The sequence below is a fragment of the Molossus molossus genome, unplaced genomic scaffold, assembly GCF_014108415.1.
Source record: "Molossus molossus isolate mMolMol1 unplaced genomic scaffold, mMolMol1.p scaffold_m16_p_6, whole genome shotgun sequence".
NCBI classification, from domain to species: domain Eukaryota; kingdom Metazoa; phylum Chordata; class Mammalia; order Chiroptera; family Molossidae; genus Molossus; species Molossus molossus.
In genome coordinates, this window is record NW_023425399.1 from 35,492,183 (window position 1) to 35,508,270 (window position 16,088).

The 16,088-nt window shown below is 41.2% G+C and overlaps 1 pseudogene; it reads right to left on the reverse strand.

The window, feature by feature from the left end:
- Nucleotides 1-5,537: 5,537 nt before the first annotated feature.
- Nucleotides 5,538-14,462, reverse strand: LOC118618535 (annotated as a pseudogene).
- Between the last annotated feature and the right edge of the window lie 1,626 nt (nucleotides 14,463-16,088).

The following is a 16,088-nucleotide window of genomic DNA, read 5'->3' on the forward strand; positions in this document are numbered from 1 at the left end:
AGAGAGATATCCATAAAGATAGCTGAGAAAAAAAAAAAAAAACAATTGCAAAGGCTGATAGTGGGGTCTGGCATGTTTGAAGGACAGAAAGAGGGTTTATGTGACTTAAGCAAATGAGTGAGGAGAATACAAAAATGTGAGTGCAGATTGTTTGAGGCAAGTAAAACATTTTATCTTTTAAGTCTGAATGAGGTGAATGTTCACTGGAGAATTTCCAGCAAAAAGTGCTCATGGTCTGCTTCCATGTGTGTTTTTATTTAATGGTGTTTTTTTAAAAAATATGCATTTTTGATTTTTTTTTTTTAGATAGTGAGGAAGGGAGAGAGAGATAGAAACATCGATGTGAGAGTGTGAGAGACACATTTATCAGCCACTTCATGCTCAGCCCCACTGGGGATTGAGCCTGCGACCCGGGCATATGCCCCGACTGGGAATCGAACTGGGACCTCAGTCCATGGGACAACTCTCAATCCGCTAAACCACACCGGCTGGGTTGCTTCCACTTTTTACTGGATCACTCTGACTAACCTACTGGGAATGGACTGATGGAAGTGGGGATGGGGGTACAGGGTGGGAAACCAAACTAATAACTCATCACATAATTACAGGTATTAGACAATGGTGGCTTTGTAAAGGGTCTTAGTAGTAATGTGATAATAAGTCACTGAATTGGTTGAATTCTGAAAATATTTTGAAGTTAAGTCGGTCAAGTTTGCTGACAATCAGATTTTCAGAGTAAGAGAGAGTGGTATTAGGGATAATGTCAAGGAGTTTGGTTTAATCAACTAGATAAAAATAAGAATTTCAATTTCTTGAGATAGGAAAGACTCTGTGAGGAGCACATGAGAAAGAAAGATTAAGGATGATTTGGGAACCTGTTATGTTTAAAGTACCTATTAATCATCCAAGTGGAAAAGCAAGCAGGCTGTCAAATAGTGAGATGAGTGGAGGAGAGGTCCAGGCTGGAGAGATGAATTTTGGGCCTCCTGTGTATGTTTACATGTAGATTTTAAACTATTCAGGGCCATAAGACTGAACTCACCAGGAGTATGTATTAAGATAAAATAGTGACAGAAGCCAAGGCCTGAACTCGGGGGCACTTCTAATGTCCAATGCCAAGAAGATAATGAGGAACCAGCAACAGAAGCTTAGAATAAATGACTCCAGCATAGGTGAGAAACAATGAGAGTGTGATGTCATGGAAATTAAGTGAATAAATGTTTTCAAAGGGAAATAAATTTTCAAGTTTGTCCAGTGCTACCCATATGTCAAGTAAGATTGTGGCTAGGTTGAGCAACATGCAGGTCATCTATCATCTTGTGAGACAGAGTAGTTTGAATAAGGGAGCAAAAGCTTGGTCAATATAGGTTTAAGAGAAAATAGGACAGGAGAAAAGTGGAGAGTAAAATGTTTTGTTTGCTTGAGGGTGATAGAGAAATCCTTTCTTTTCTTTTTTAAATAAATGAGAACAACATTTATTTGTTGTTCAGACCTATTGAAAAAAAAATAACAACATAAAAGAGAGAAATCTTGCTGAATTGATGGCCTTGAGAGATAAAAAAGATAGGTTTTGTGTACAAAGGGAGGGGTATGCTTTATCTAGGAGCACAGAGCTTTCATTCACAGGATCTAAAGGGAAGGCAGAGTAACTGGGTATAGACCAGGTAAGTGGAAGATGCTGTGGTAGGAACTGTGTGCTTCCATTCTCTCAGTGAGAAGGGAAACATTTGTTTATTGTTCAGAGTCAACTCTCTCACCTCCAACTGAGGTAGCTCTAATCAAATACCTTCTTAAAACCATACTGGTGCTTTAATGCTAAACAAACACACAGCATGTTGGAAATATTCAACACAGGGGCAAAGGATGGGCCCTATAGAGGTAACCAAGGTCATTTATAGCAAAGATGACTGCAGATGGTTATTTTTGTTTTTTGCCTTGGGACAGCTGGGATTGGGAAAAATTACACTCTTTGTCTTCCTGCAGAAGATGCTTTATACCAGTTGCCTGGCGATTAGATTCTCATCCTGCTGCTAGAATTTATAACTTTATGGAGGAAGTTTATTTACTTATAGAAACTCAGTTGGGCTTCTAAAGAGTGAATAGGGGTTGCTTTCTAAATCAAGGTTGTTGACAGTTTTCTTCCTGAGAGTTGTTAGAATCCAATCCACTATTGAAAGTATAGTTCTGGCCCAGCTGGTGTGGCTCAGTGGTTGAGCATCGATCCATGCACCAAGAGGTCACCGATTCAATTCTCAATCAGGACACATGCCCAGGTTGTGGGCCTGGTTCCCAGTGGAGAGCATGCAGGAGGTGGCCAATCAATGTTCTCATCTATCAATGTTTCTCTCTCTCTCTCCCGCTCTCACTTCCTCTCTCTCTAAAATCAATAAAGGAAAAAAAAAAAAAAACTTACCAAAAAAAAAAAAAAGGAAAGTATAGTTCTGAAGATCTCCATCAGTTGCTTTGCTTGTACTTTGCAAGGCCTCCTTGTGTTCTAAATACCAACTTGCCCCATCTCTTCAAGTGGCTCAGATGTTAGATTGTTGAGAATACTTTTTCTAATGCCAATTAATTAAAAATCAACAATTAAGTGACATTTGGGAGCACTTTTCTCCCTTTCTGTATCATCATATCTTTGAGAACAGAGACTGTCCCATTATTTGAGGCGTCCAGTGAGGGCCCACCTTATATACTATATGCACTTAATGAGTTAATGAAAGGACAACATTTTCACTTCCTTCAAGCATAATTAAAATTTGGCTAAGAAAGGACTCTGGCCCTGACCGGATGGCTTAGTTGGTTGGAGTGACACCACTTACACCAAGAGTTTGAAGGTTCTATTCCTGGTCAGGGCATATGCCTAGGTTACAGGTTTGATCCCTGATTGGGGAGCATACGAGAGGCAACCAATCAATGTTTGTCACTCATTGTGAAGTTTTTTTCCCACTCCCTTCCTCTCTCTAAAAATCAATGAAAGCATATCCTCAGATGAGAATTAGAAAAAAAAGGGCTCTGTGAGCAAATTGTTAAAGGTTAGCAGCAAGTCTGTTTAGAACAATAACAAGGGTTAACTAATTATTTTTAAAAAAAACACCTCTTAATTTAAAATTTTAGTTTTTAATTACTTTTATGACAATTTATGTTGAATTTTACCTGCTTCTTGCTGGCTGCGGATGACAGATTACTATTTTAATTATGTATCCAGTGATTACAACAAAGCGTTGAGGCCCATTTTCTTCTTCTTCTTCTTCTTCTTCTTCTTCTTCTTCTTCTTCTTCTTCTTCTTCTTCTTCTTCTTCTTCTTCTAGCTCTCTTAAAATTGGAAGTGAGAAGTGTTGGGTATAATCAAGTTCTCCTGGAAATGGCAGTAATATACAGTAAAATATTAGTGCCTGCCAAATGAATAAGATTCACATGTCTATCCAAAGCTTTGGAGGATAAGGAATATTAAACATGTGTGTGATGGCCCAGGCTTTAAATATTTTTATTCTCTGCCTTTGCCCCGCTGGCAAGAGCTAATTCACTCTCTATAGTAGTTTTTGTGAATAAAAAATCATCCTTTTGCTTAGTGGCTTAAACACCACCATTTTGCTATATTATGATTCCATAGGTTGGCAATTGGGCTGCAATCAGTTGAGTGGATATTCTGGTTTTGGCTGGAATTACTTATTTGTCTGTGGTGAGCAACCAGGTTGGCTGGGGCTGGCTCTTTCAAAATGACCTCCACTGGGATAGCTAATTTTTGCTTCACATATCTCCTATCTCAGCAGGCTATTCAGGGCAGTTCAGCTAGAAGCATACAAATCCTTTTAAGGCTGACTCAAATTCTGCCACATTCTATTGACCAAAGCAAGTCTCAAAGCCAGAAAGATTCAGAAAGAGGATAAATGGATTTCACATATTTATTTATTTATTTTTCTAATCCTCACCCAAGGATATTTTTTTTATTGATTTTTAAATAAAGTGGGAAGGAGGGAGGGAGGGAGAGAGAGAAAGAGAGAGAAACATTGATATGAGAGAGACACATTGATTGGTTGCCTCCCACATGACCCCTACTGGGTTGAGTGATCAGAACTGCAAACAAGGTACATACCCTTGACAAGGAATCAACCTGTGATTCTTCAGTCATGGGTTGATGCTCTAACTGCTGAGCCAAGCTAGTCAGGGCTAAATTTTATGACTAATGGGAGGAGCTGAAAAATCATACCCAGGCAAAGTGCCTGTATATGGGGAGGTCATTTTTTCAAACTACCGCACCAGTGAAAATATATTAAAAAAAAATGTACATCAGTGAAATACATTTGTTAGTTGGGTCTTCTGGTATTGAGAATCCTAAATGGCTATGGATTTTGTACTGAAGTCAGAAGTAGGGCCCAGGTTTGCTATGCAGAAAAGTGGTAGGCAGTTAGACAGACATGAGCAGAGCAAGGACAATGAGTCAGGTACAGAAGGTCATCAGCGTGGAAAGCCCCAGGTGCCTAGAAAGGGGCAAAACTGGAATAACAAGAACCTAAACCTCAGGGTAACCTTTCCTCCCCTAGCATATCACTGTTCATGTGGTTCAGACTATCCATCTTACCTTTCCTCCACTGGCCAGTTGCTAGTCTTGTGGTAGACCCCTTAGAGAATGAACAAGGGGCAGGAGAATAGCCTCATATGACCCCCATACAAGCCCTTGCACAACCACTCTCTTAAGCATTAAGCCCTAGGAATAACATCTAGGCCTCAACTCTGTTTCAGCTCCAGACCCACAAAAGCAGTAAAACCAAATAAGCAATGCAAAGGCTGGCCTCAGGAACAGAGGCATTGACTAATGCCCTCCTACCTTGGTGCCAAACAATCAGTGGAGACCATGACCTTGAAAAGACACACCTAGAAAGCCAATAAATATTCTATTGAGATCCTCCCCAGGGACCTCCCCTAAATTTTATACCCTTAAAAGCCCTTAGGATGGAAGACCAGTGTGCTCTCCTATTGGGAGTATGCCCTTACCTTTTCCATTTCTCTCCTTTCTCCCCCACCCCTAGGTGCATTACCTTTACCCTTCTCTCTCTTAAGTTCCAAGGCCCCCTTCTTTTGCCTCTTTAACTTGTTTCCTAAGCCCCTTTCTTCTACCTCTGACTTCTTCTATCTCTGTGACTTTCTAAATAAACTTTATCTTATAATTTGAACCTTGGCTCTGAATTCTTTCTTAGCCAGAACACAAGTACTGAGGTCAATGAACCAAGGTCCTGTCTGACTCCACCATTATAACACCTGGTGCTGTTCTTGTCACTAACAGAATGAATGTACTGCTTCTTAAAGATGGATGATGGGCTCTGACTTCCGAAGTGAGAGCTCTTTCTACTGAAGTTTATTACCACTTTAGAGACAATAGCAGGGCTCTATCAGGGAAAGTCAACATGATCAGTAAATGCTCCCAATCTCTGGGTGGAGGCAACTATAGCTTCTTCCATTAGCATTTCTTTTTCCCTTTGGAAAGGTAATACACCAAGTCGTTACTGCCATATTTTCAGCTAACTTGAACATAGCCATAATTACGACGCTAACTGATAGCTAAAGTGTTAAAAAAAAAAAATTGAGGTTATATACATTTATGATAAATCTTGTTGACCTTCCAAAGACTTCAAGGGTCAAATACATAAATCTATGATGATGAAAGGACAGGCAGATGTGCTCATGCATTTGAACAGATTACTCTACCTAGCTCATGGATAATACTTCTGCTCATTTTACCCTAAGCATTGAACCTTCTCTTATTGTCAATCCTAAATTCAGATTTGCCCAATAGATTAAATAGAAAATAATACTGGAGATGATGGCAGTATAGTGTCCAGTGCTGATGGTGCTGCAGTATTATGCTATTTAGATGTTGTAAACTTGAGTTATGTTTCTTTCTGTCCAACCTTCCTTGTTTCCTATAATGTTTGCAAGCTATATTCTCAGTACATTCCAGCAATTCTTGGAGCTACTTGATAATAAAAATTCCTCTTCCTAAAATGCCCTTTGCTAATAAATCCCTTTTCTGCTAAGTTAACCAGAAACATTTTAGTTGTTTGCAACTAACAACAATATTGATTAAATTTGAAATGCTTTTCTTTAATTCTCCTCAAATTTTCTCAGTTATTAGTCAAAATATTTATTTTAGGAGGACCAATCTTGGAATTGACATAGGTTCACGGTGCTTTTCTAATGCAGGTAAATAAAAAGCAGCGGTACCCTGCCCAGACCCCATTATCAGGCAGATGCATTCATTCTCAGATTCTGTAAGTATTGGCTACTAACATTTTATAGCTTCTTCCTCATCCCTATCCCCCAGTGGAAGAATTGTCCAGAGTACTCAGCCACTAATGCCTTCTCTCCCTCCAGCACCCCAGGAAATACCTTATAGACAATGATGGACTGATATGGGTGTAGAAAGGCCAACCCTGTGTCTTGAAGGGGAACATCTCACTGTACTTCAGAAATTCTCACAAAATAAGAAACTCTCAGGCCAAAGCTAGACTCCAGTGGAGCCTACATCCTTGCTTAGTTCCTTCTCCTGCACTCTTTTGCTTCTTGCATTTTTCCTCTCCTGAGAGCTCTTTCTCAATGAACCACATATGCCTGAATCCCTGGTTCAGGCTCTGCTTCTAGCACAGCCAGGCCAAGACTGCAGATGGGGATCTGGGAGAGTATTTCAATTGTGGAGTCTAATTACTATAGCAACTGACCCCAGATGTCAATGTGTTGAAAAATAAAGGATTATTTCATACTCACTTTAGTTTAATGTGATTTTGGAAATATCAAAAAGGTATTCAAAAGCCAGGTTCCATTTATCTTGTGGCTCCTCCCTTCTCTAGGTCCTCAGCATCCATTTTGCTCCAGGAAAAGACCATGGGACTAGTAGTAAGGCAGATTTTAGGGGCCTGTTCCGGAAGCAGTGATCTCCCTTACACACACATTCCATTAAGCAGAAGTCAGACATGTGCAAGGAAACTGGCAAATGCTGTGTGGCTTTGCGTCCAAGCAAGAGGAAAGACACGGAGGAGGCCCCCAGGCCTACCTACAGGAGAGATGATGAGGGGAAGCTGTCCTAGGAAGCTGTAGCACAATACACACCACTAAGCTATATCTCAGGTAGCCATATTGAACAAACAGGGTCTCTTTGGGGAGTGAAAAGACATACTTTCAATAATTAAGTCAGGGTCCCAGGGGTGAAATGGGACTTCCAGATGAACAGGAATTCCCTAGCTATATCTGACCCACAAGCAATAAAAAAATGGCTGATTCACACTTATATGGATAATAAATTGTTTTGAAATTCTCCCTATTGGAGCACAAACCACAAATCTGGGCTGAAGGGAAAAAGAAAAAAAAGCATCAAAGTTTGTAACCTTAGTAGGTATTAACTGAGCTTCATCTCTTCCCAGCCCTGAGACAATACCATTCTTAGAGTCTCTGAAGGGTCTAAATTCTAGTCTCTGCCCAAGGCTTTCTGCTGATTTATCTTCTCTTCTCTTTCAATCCCCACAGTGGTGGAAAGCTGACATTAACACTTGCTCTATGGCCTTTGTCTGATTCCCTTCATCTCTCCCAGCTGAAAAACTAGAGGTGTGTAGCAGATTTCTGAGGCCCTTCTGGTACAAACATTCTTGGATTCTAGAAGATTCAGATGCTCAGTTGCAAAAAGAGAGAATTCAGCCACCTTCTTAAGAGGTAGTGTGATGTTGTGATTTATAATAAACATATATTTGGTTTTCTCCTTTCTGAAGGAAAGCTCCTAAAACCCTTGGAATTCCCTGTGAGGACAGCAATAAAGGTGTCATTGTTATGTTAGTGAGGTGACTTTTTGATCAGAAACCAAAAGATGGGGACTGATTATCAGGAGAAACAACCATGTGATTCAGGGTTTGGAACTTTAGTTGCTCCCCAATCTCCCAGGAAGGAGAATGGCTGGGGGTTAGATCTATTGCTAGCCAAGGATTTAACCAATGTGCCTATGTAGTGAAACCTCCATAAACACACAAATTCATGAAATGCAAAGAGCTTTTGGGTTGATGAACACATGGAGATGCGGGGAGAGTGGCACTCCTGGAGAGAGAGGGGAGTTCCATGCCTTCCCCCATATCTTGCCCTATGCATCTCTTCCATCTACCTGTTCCTGAGTCATATCCTTTTATAATAACCTGGTGATCCAGTAAGTGAATGTTTCTCTGAATTCTATTAGCCATTCTAGCAAATTAATCAAACCCAAGATCTTTGGAACTTATGTCTAATTGGTCAGAAGCATCAGAGACAACCTGAGCTTAACACTGGTGTCTGAAATAGAAGGGAGGGCAGTCTTAGAAAACAGAACCCTTAATATGTGGAACCTGATGCTATTTCCAGGTGGATAATATCAGAATTGAGTTAAATTGTAAGACACACAGTTGGATGTCTGAGAATTGCCTATTGGTATGTAAAAACCCCACTCCACATGCTAGAAATTGGTGATCAGAATCATGTAGTTGGGGATATAGAAGTTAACATAGAAGTTTGTGATCCAACATGAGTGACCACTGATGGTCAAAGGAAGTAAAAAGAATGGATCACGAGAGATGTGCTTAAGGTGTCAACGAGAAAACCAAAATGGATCAGTAAAACACAAGTGTGCTGGAAATCATGGAGGCCTCAAGGCCTCTCCACCAGCCTCCTCCTCCTCCCATTCTCAGGTAGGGTCCCAGTGTGAGCCAGGCCGGAAGCAGTTGGTGTCTGGTTTACTCTCACAGGCCCAAAATGTGCTGAAAGCCCATGATACCAAAGGTGATCTAACTGCAGTTTCAACCTGTCTTCAAAATATAACCTTAATTAACCAGTATGAAATATTCTGGTGAAGCACTAGTGAGGTAATCTGCCGCACAGGCCCCAACAGAAAGGAGAGGCAATATGCATGACAAAAACACTTCCCATTTTCTTCCGACAAAGAAAAGGTGTCCAAGCTCCCAAATATTTTTTTTTCTTTTGTTAAAAGTTTCCTTGCCCTTCTTCCTATAAAAACTTTCTATGTTTTTCAACCCCTGGAGCACCCTTCTACTTGCTAGATGGGATGTAGCCCAATTCATGAATCACTTAAAAAAGCCCGTTAGTTCTCCAAATTGACTTGGTTGAATTTTTTAAATTTTATTTTCACCTGAGAACGTGTTTATTGATTTTTAGAGAGATTGGAAGGGGAAGAGAAATATCAATGTGAAAGAAACATCCATCAGTTGTCTCCAGTATGTGCCCTGACCAGGAATCCAACCTGCAACCTAGGTAGGTACCCTGACCTGGAATCAAACCTGTGACTTTTCAGTATGTGGGATGATTATTCAACCAACTGAGCCATACCAGCCAGGGCAAAATTCGTTATTTAGCAAGAGTAAACAAGACACCGACTGCTTCCAGCCTGGCTCACACTGGGACCCTGCCTGAGAATCGGAGGAGGAGGAGGTTGGTGGGGAGGCCTTTAGGTCTCCATAATTTCCAGCATGCTTTTGTTTATTGATCCATATGAAGCATCATCCAGATCTCCTCTTCTGGGCAATACTTTTACCCCCAACTGTTAGGAATTTTTCTTGTTGACTGTTCACAATAGGGGCCCTGCCTGGAATTTGCCCTTGGCTTTAGAAGACTGCCTTTCTTAAGGCCATGCAGCAGAGGCACTGGCTGAGTGATAACAAGGGCCTGGCCACTTTCCCTCAGTGGGGACAACTGAGAAGGTCATCTGCTCCAGAACTCAGTGGCCAAGGCCCGTGTGGTAATTGCACTGAGGGCCAGATTTTCTCTTTTCAGTCCCACCTTTCTTATTTCCTAATGCTCCTGAGAGCATGCCCCAGAAAACACTTTAATTGCAACGTCTTGACTCAATTTGTTTCACCCAGAATCTCTGGGGATACAAATGAAGACAATCTGACACATAAAATCTAAATAAAAGTTTGTGTTGGGGACATGCAATTTCAAAGCACATTCTAAATCCCCCATTCTTAGTCTCCAACCACTGCTTCCCAGCCCCTTCCTATGCAGACTTTCCGCCACATAAGGATCCAGAGAAATGGAAGGGAGGACCAGCAGAGGCTGGGAAGCAGCCCCCTACAGCCTTCCTATCTGCTGCTGCTGCTCTACACTGCCTTCCCATTTGCCTCCTGTTAATGCAAATGCAAGGTCTTAAAATAGATTTTTTTCTTTGCTAAGACCTATAACACTTCATCATTTTCTTCTCTCACAAGTTTTTTAAATTATATTTCATCTGCCTAACTGAGGTTTTTATATGTTTAAAGAAAAAGTCAGAAGTGTGTGTGTGTGTGTGTTTCAGCATTATATAGTAAATCTCTGGCAGACACAACCTGTGATATGGTCAGGCTCCCTGTCTCTCTCTACATTATGAATTATTCAGGTAATTCCAGCTGTGGCCCAGATGTTCCTGACTATGATCTTGACACTCTGAATCCATGAGCACCTTCTCTCAAACACTGTGTTATTCTTTAAGGTTTTAGAGACCTGGGGCCCCTAACCACAGACCAAGAAGAGCCTATCTTCTACCACAGATTACTATGGGCACAAAATCCTCAGGCAGTTTTTCTTCTGGGGATGGCGGAGTCCAAACAAACCATTTTGTTGCAAATAGAACTTGGGAGAGTGGTTCTTGTTACTGGAAAGGAAGTTGCTGACTCCCAGCACACAATGAGCCAAACACCCTCAAAGTGTGAAGATATAAGATACGCATTCCAACACCATTTTCAGTCTTTCACAGTTTGTTGCACAACTGTCAATTCTATGGCTTCAATCCTTCTGTTAGGAGTTTATTTCTGAAATCGTATATTTAACGTCTTCATTCAAAGTGCACGTCATGTTACACAACAGTGGTGTTCCTGAACAAATGCACATGGTGTGACTTCTCATGTGACACTAATGTCTGAAATTTCTCTGCTCTCCACGTATTTACGACATGAGGGTCTAAACCCCCCATGCCCGTGGTCCCTGTGCATTTCTCACACTGGCATGACCTCCTGCATCTCTCATCCCATGACTATTTAGACAGGTCTGGTTGGCCTTTCCTTGTCTGGGTGCAACATCCACCCTTTCTCCAGCTTCTAGGAGAAATTCAGAAACACTAAGTGCATTGAAGGTGTGCATTCACTGTCTCTTAAGAGGGCAGGTGGGCCCACTGTCTTCCTGGCTTCATTCTTATTCCTCTTTTCTATTAGAATGTCTTGTGCCTGTGTGTTTCTTCCAAAAAACCTGTTGCCAAAAGGTGACCCTAGGGGTATGGATTTAGCAGTCTGCTGCCTTGAGAAAAAATTTAGTTGCTTTCTTGCCTTCCCACCTTGAAATTCTAGGAGGTTTCATCTTTTTTTTTTTTTTTTCCCTTGACTTTGTTTTATTGTTCAGGGTATGAAGATATGGCCCTAGGCACTAAGAAATCAACATCACAAAGTTATCAACTGGGTGAGAAGGCAGCAAACTGATCATCTTTACTAAGCCTCTCTCTCTGTGGATGAGGAAATACAGGCAAGACGTGAGGCAATTCTGTTCCACTGGTCTATATGCTTGTTCTTGTGCCAGTACCAGGCTGTTTTGGTTACAGTCGCTTTGTAGTATAACCTGATATCTGGTATTCTGATCCCACCTACTTTGTTCTTCTTTTTCAAGATTGCTGTGGCTTTTCGGGGTCTTTTTTGGTTCCATATGAACTTTTGAAGTATTTGTTCTAGTTCTATGAAATATGTCGTAGGTATTTTGATGGGGATTGCATTGAATCTATAGATTGCTTTGGGTAGTATGGACATTTTAATTATGTTAATTCTTCCAATCCATGAACAGGGTATGTGCTTCCACTTTTTTATATCTTCCTCTATTTCTTTTTTCAATGACCTGTAGTTTTCTGTAAATAGGTCCTTTACTTCTTTGGTTATGTTTATTCCTAGGTATCGTAATTTTTTTGGCGCGATGGTAAATGGGATTGTTTTTTCAGTTTCTCTTTCTGTGAGTTCATCATTAGTGTACAAGAATGCCGTCGATTTCTTGACGTTAATTTTGTATCCTGAAACCCAGATATGGACCCAAGGCAATACGCTCAATTAATATTTGACAAAGGTGGCAAGACTATACAGTGGAGTAAAGACAGCCTCTTTAATAAATGGTGTTGGGAAAATTGGACAGCTACATGCAAAAAAATGAAACTAGACCATCAACTTACACCATACACAAAAATAAACTCAAAATGGATAAAAGACTTAAATGTGACCCGTGAATCCATAAAAATTCTAGAAGAAAATGTAGGCAACAAAATTTCGGACATCATACGGAGCAGAATTTTCACTGATACATCACCTAAGGCAACAGAAATAAAGGAGAAAATGAACACATGGGACTACATCAAACTCAAAAGCTTCTGCACAGCAAAAGAAACAATCATCAAAATGGAAAGGCAACCCACTGTATGGGAGAACATCATTGCCAATGATGTATCAGATAGGGGGTTAATTTCCAATATATATAGAATGCTCATACAACTCCACAAAAGGAAGACAAAGAACCCAATTAAAAAATGGGCAGAGGAGCTGAATAGACACCTCTCCAAACAGGACATACAAATGGCCAAAAGACATATGAAGAAATGCTCAACATCACTAATCATCAGAGAGATGCAAATTAAAACAACAATGAGGTATCACCTCACACCTGTCAGAATGGCTGCCATCAACAAATCATCAAACAACAAGTGTTGGCGAGGGTGTGGAGAAAAGGGGACTGTAATACACTGCTGGTGGGAATGCAGACTGGTGCAGCCTCTATGGAAAACAATATGATGCTACCTCAAAAAATTAAAAATTGAACTCCCATTTGACCCAGTGATCCCACTTCTAGGAATATACCCTAAGAAGCCTGAAACACCAATCAGGAAGAATATATGTACCCTCATGTTCATAGCAGCACTATTTACAATAGCTAAGATCTGGAAACAGCCCAAGTGTCCACCAGTAGACGAATGGATAAAAAAGCAGTGGTACATATACACAATGGAGTACTATGCAGCAGTAAGAAAGAAAGATCTCTTATCCTTTGAGACGACATGGAGGGACCTGGAAAGTATTATCCTAAGTGAAAGAAGCCAAGCAGAAAAAGACAAATACCACATGATCTCACTTATATATGGAATATAATGAACATAACAGTCTGAGGAATACAGTAGACCCAGAAACATGGAAGTAGGGCACAGACTGACATCCCTCAGAAGAGGGGATGGGGGGTGGGGGAGTGGGAAGAGATAAACCATAGAACTTATATGCATGTATGCATGACCAATGGACATGGACAACTAAGCTGGGGACGGGGCAGAGGTGGGGTGGGGTGGGGGGTGCCAATGGGGTAAAAAGTTAAAATATCTGTAACAAAAAATAAATAAAAATTCATAATAAAAAAAAAAAAAGAAGAAGAAGAGAGGCAAAGGCACACCCTGGGCCAGGACCTGAGACGTGGGGGCTTGCAGAGCTTGGGGAAGGTGCTGCTCTTCAGTTCCTTATTCTCCATCACTACTTGGACAGACTTAACAATGTCTTGGGTTTGCAGCATGCTCATGTTCCAGGATGTCGTATAGTTGAGGCCTTCCACCACCAAATGGTTGAGGGATTAGGGCAGGTTGACTTTGGTGCCCTGAACTGCCATGGGGATCTTGCTGGAAATCTCGGCTGCCAGGACAAAGGATGTGTAAAGCATGTCCTCCTTGTCTGGGAATACTTGGCTGACCAGCCCACTTCCCTGGGCCTTGACAGCCATCATCTTGTGGGTGGTGAAGGCCAGCTGGTTGACCAGGCTCTGATTCCCAATGAGTCTCGACAGACGTTCCCACATTGGCTACCAAACCCACATTCACCTCTTTCACATGGAAGAGAGCATCCTGGGCACAGTACCGGATGTCACAGGCAATGATGAGATCTACACCTCCGCCAATGCAGTCCTCATGGATGGCGGCAGTCACCGCGGTTTAGGGCATTTCTTGATGACACTGAAGGTCTCTTGGTATCTGCTGATGAAGTTATGGAGGTACGAGCTTATGCGGGCCATATTATCTCCTTGAGATTGAAGAAGGTCTGAAGCCATGTCCATGAGGTCTATACCTACAGTGAACATTGTTTCTGCACCAGAAATCACCACAGCTCGACAGTCAGCATCTTGCAATTTCTTGTTAAAACACTCCACCATCTCGCTCCAGAAGGCCTTGTTCATGGCATTCCTCTTTTCAGGCTGGTTTAGCTGTACATGCAGAATGAATCTCTGAGCAGCTGTCATCTGAAGGGACTATAGTTATGGTGTGGGGCTTCACTGAGGGTCCTCCGGAGGCTTCATCTTGTGCAGAGGAGCCCCTGGGCAAAGCTAAGGTTGAGACCCAGGTGGGTGGGGGCTGTCAGTCATCACTTCAGTAGGTCACGGAGTCTGCAAGAAGCTGCTGTTGTTGTGGCCATTGCTACAAAGTTGCTCTGGGAGGCTTCATCTTTATGTCTAGTCTGTCCTCAATTAACCATGGCTTCTAAAGCTCTGCCTTCAGGTTCTCCTGCCCAATGAACATAGTGTTACTATCAAGTATAACAAGTTTTAAAACAGTGGTAATCACAATGAATGCTTATGTCAAGAAATTTCCACAAAATAGTGAGTCCCTGTAGGACAAGATATTTTTCTTATTCATGCTTATGCCCTTATCGCCTAGCAGAGTTCCTGGCACCAGGTGGGCCTTCATTGAGTCAATGAATTAATAACACTACAGGGAATTATTTCATAAAGCAAAGTATCTTCTTTAATGGGAATAATAAGCTCTACTTCAAATGTGATTATGAATGTGTTTTTGTATTTGGGGATTTTCTTAAGTATAATAAGATGAAATGGACTTAATTACTCAGAGGGAAATGTAACCCGAATCTTTTCCATATGGAGGTTGGCTAATTTCTCTCTGGAAAAAAGGGACTTTGCTTGGATTCTGCACTCTTGTCATAGATAAAATTGTAGAAGGTATACTCTGAGCTCTAGGTGTTCAGCAAGTCGACATTTTCATGCTTCTTGATGCTTACAAATTATGATCTAGTTTTTATTTCTATTTTGTTTCTAGTGCCAATGCTCCAGGGTCAGTATGCTAATTCAAAAACTAATTGCATACATTTGCATATTGTGCATATTCTTGGCTCCATAGAGGCAGAATTAAAATTAAATAGGGTTTTTTACTCTTTCACTAGTTTAGTATGGTTTTCAAATTTTTCAGAAAATTTTATTTTCCTTCATTGTTCTTGTTAATGGCAAAACAATACCAGATGTTAGACCTTGGTCTTTGAGTTTGGCTAAGAAAAGAATTCACAACCAAGAACTATAATTATAAGAGAAAGTTTATGTAGAAAGTCACAGAGGTAGAGTGACTCTGGAAATGAGTTACAGAGACAAAAGAAGGGCCCTTGAAACTTAGGAGAAAAAAGCAAGGGTACGCACCTTGAAGGAAGAAAGAGGTAGGGAAAAGGAAAGGTGCAGGAGAGAGAGAGAGCGAGCAAGAGAGAGAGAGAGAGAGAGAGAGAGAGAGAATGTGAGCAAAAACTGGGTCATTTGTCTTAAGGGCTTTAATCTGGAGGTCTCAGGGAGGATCTCAATATAATATTCATTAGCTTTTCAGGTGTGTTTTCTTATGGTTGGTCGTGGTCTCTACTGATTGGTCTGCACCAGCGCAGGGGATCATTAGTCATTGCAACTGGTCCTGACATCAGCCATGGCATTATTTCATCTGGTTTTCTTGCTTTTCTGATCCTGGAGCTGAAACACAACTGAGGCCTATATGTTATCTCTAATTTGTCCAAAACTTTGTCTCTGTGGTCAACAGACCCGAGGCTTTGTTCCCAAGATTATTTGATGGGGGTGAGAACCTCATTGTCTTGAGGGCTTAATGTTTAAGAGTGGTCATGCAAGGGCTTGTATGGGAGTCTTATGAGGTTTTTCTTCAGCCTCCCTGTTCTAAGGGAATCTACTATGTGACTAGTGACATGCTAGGGTAGGAAAGGTCAGGAGAGGGCCTAAACCATATGACCATCAATATGAAAGGCCAGGGGGTCTAATCC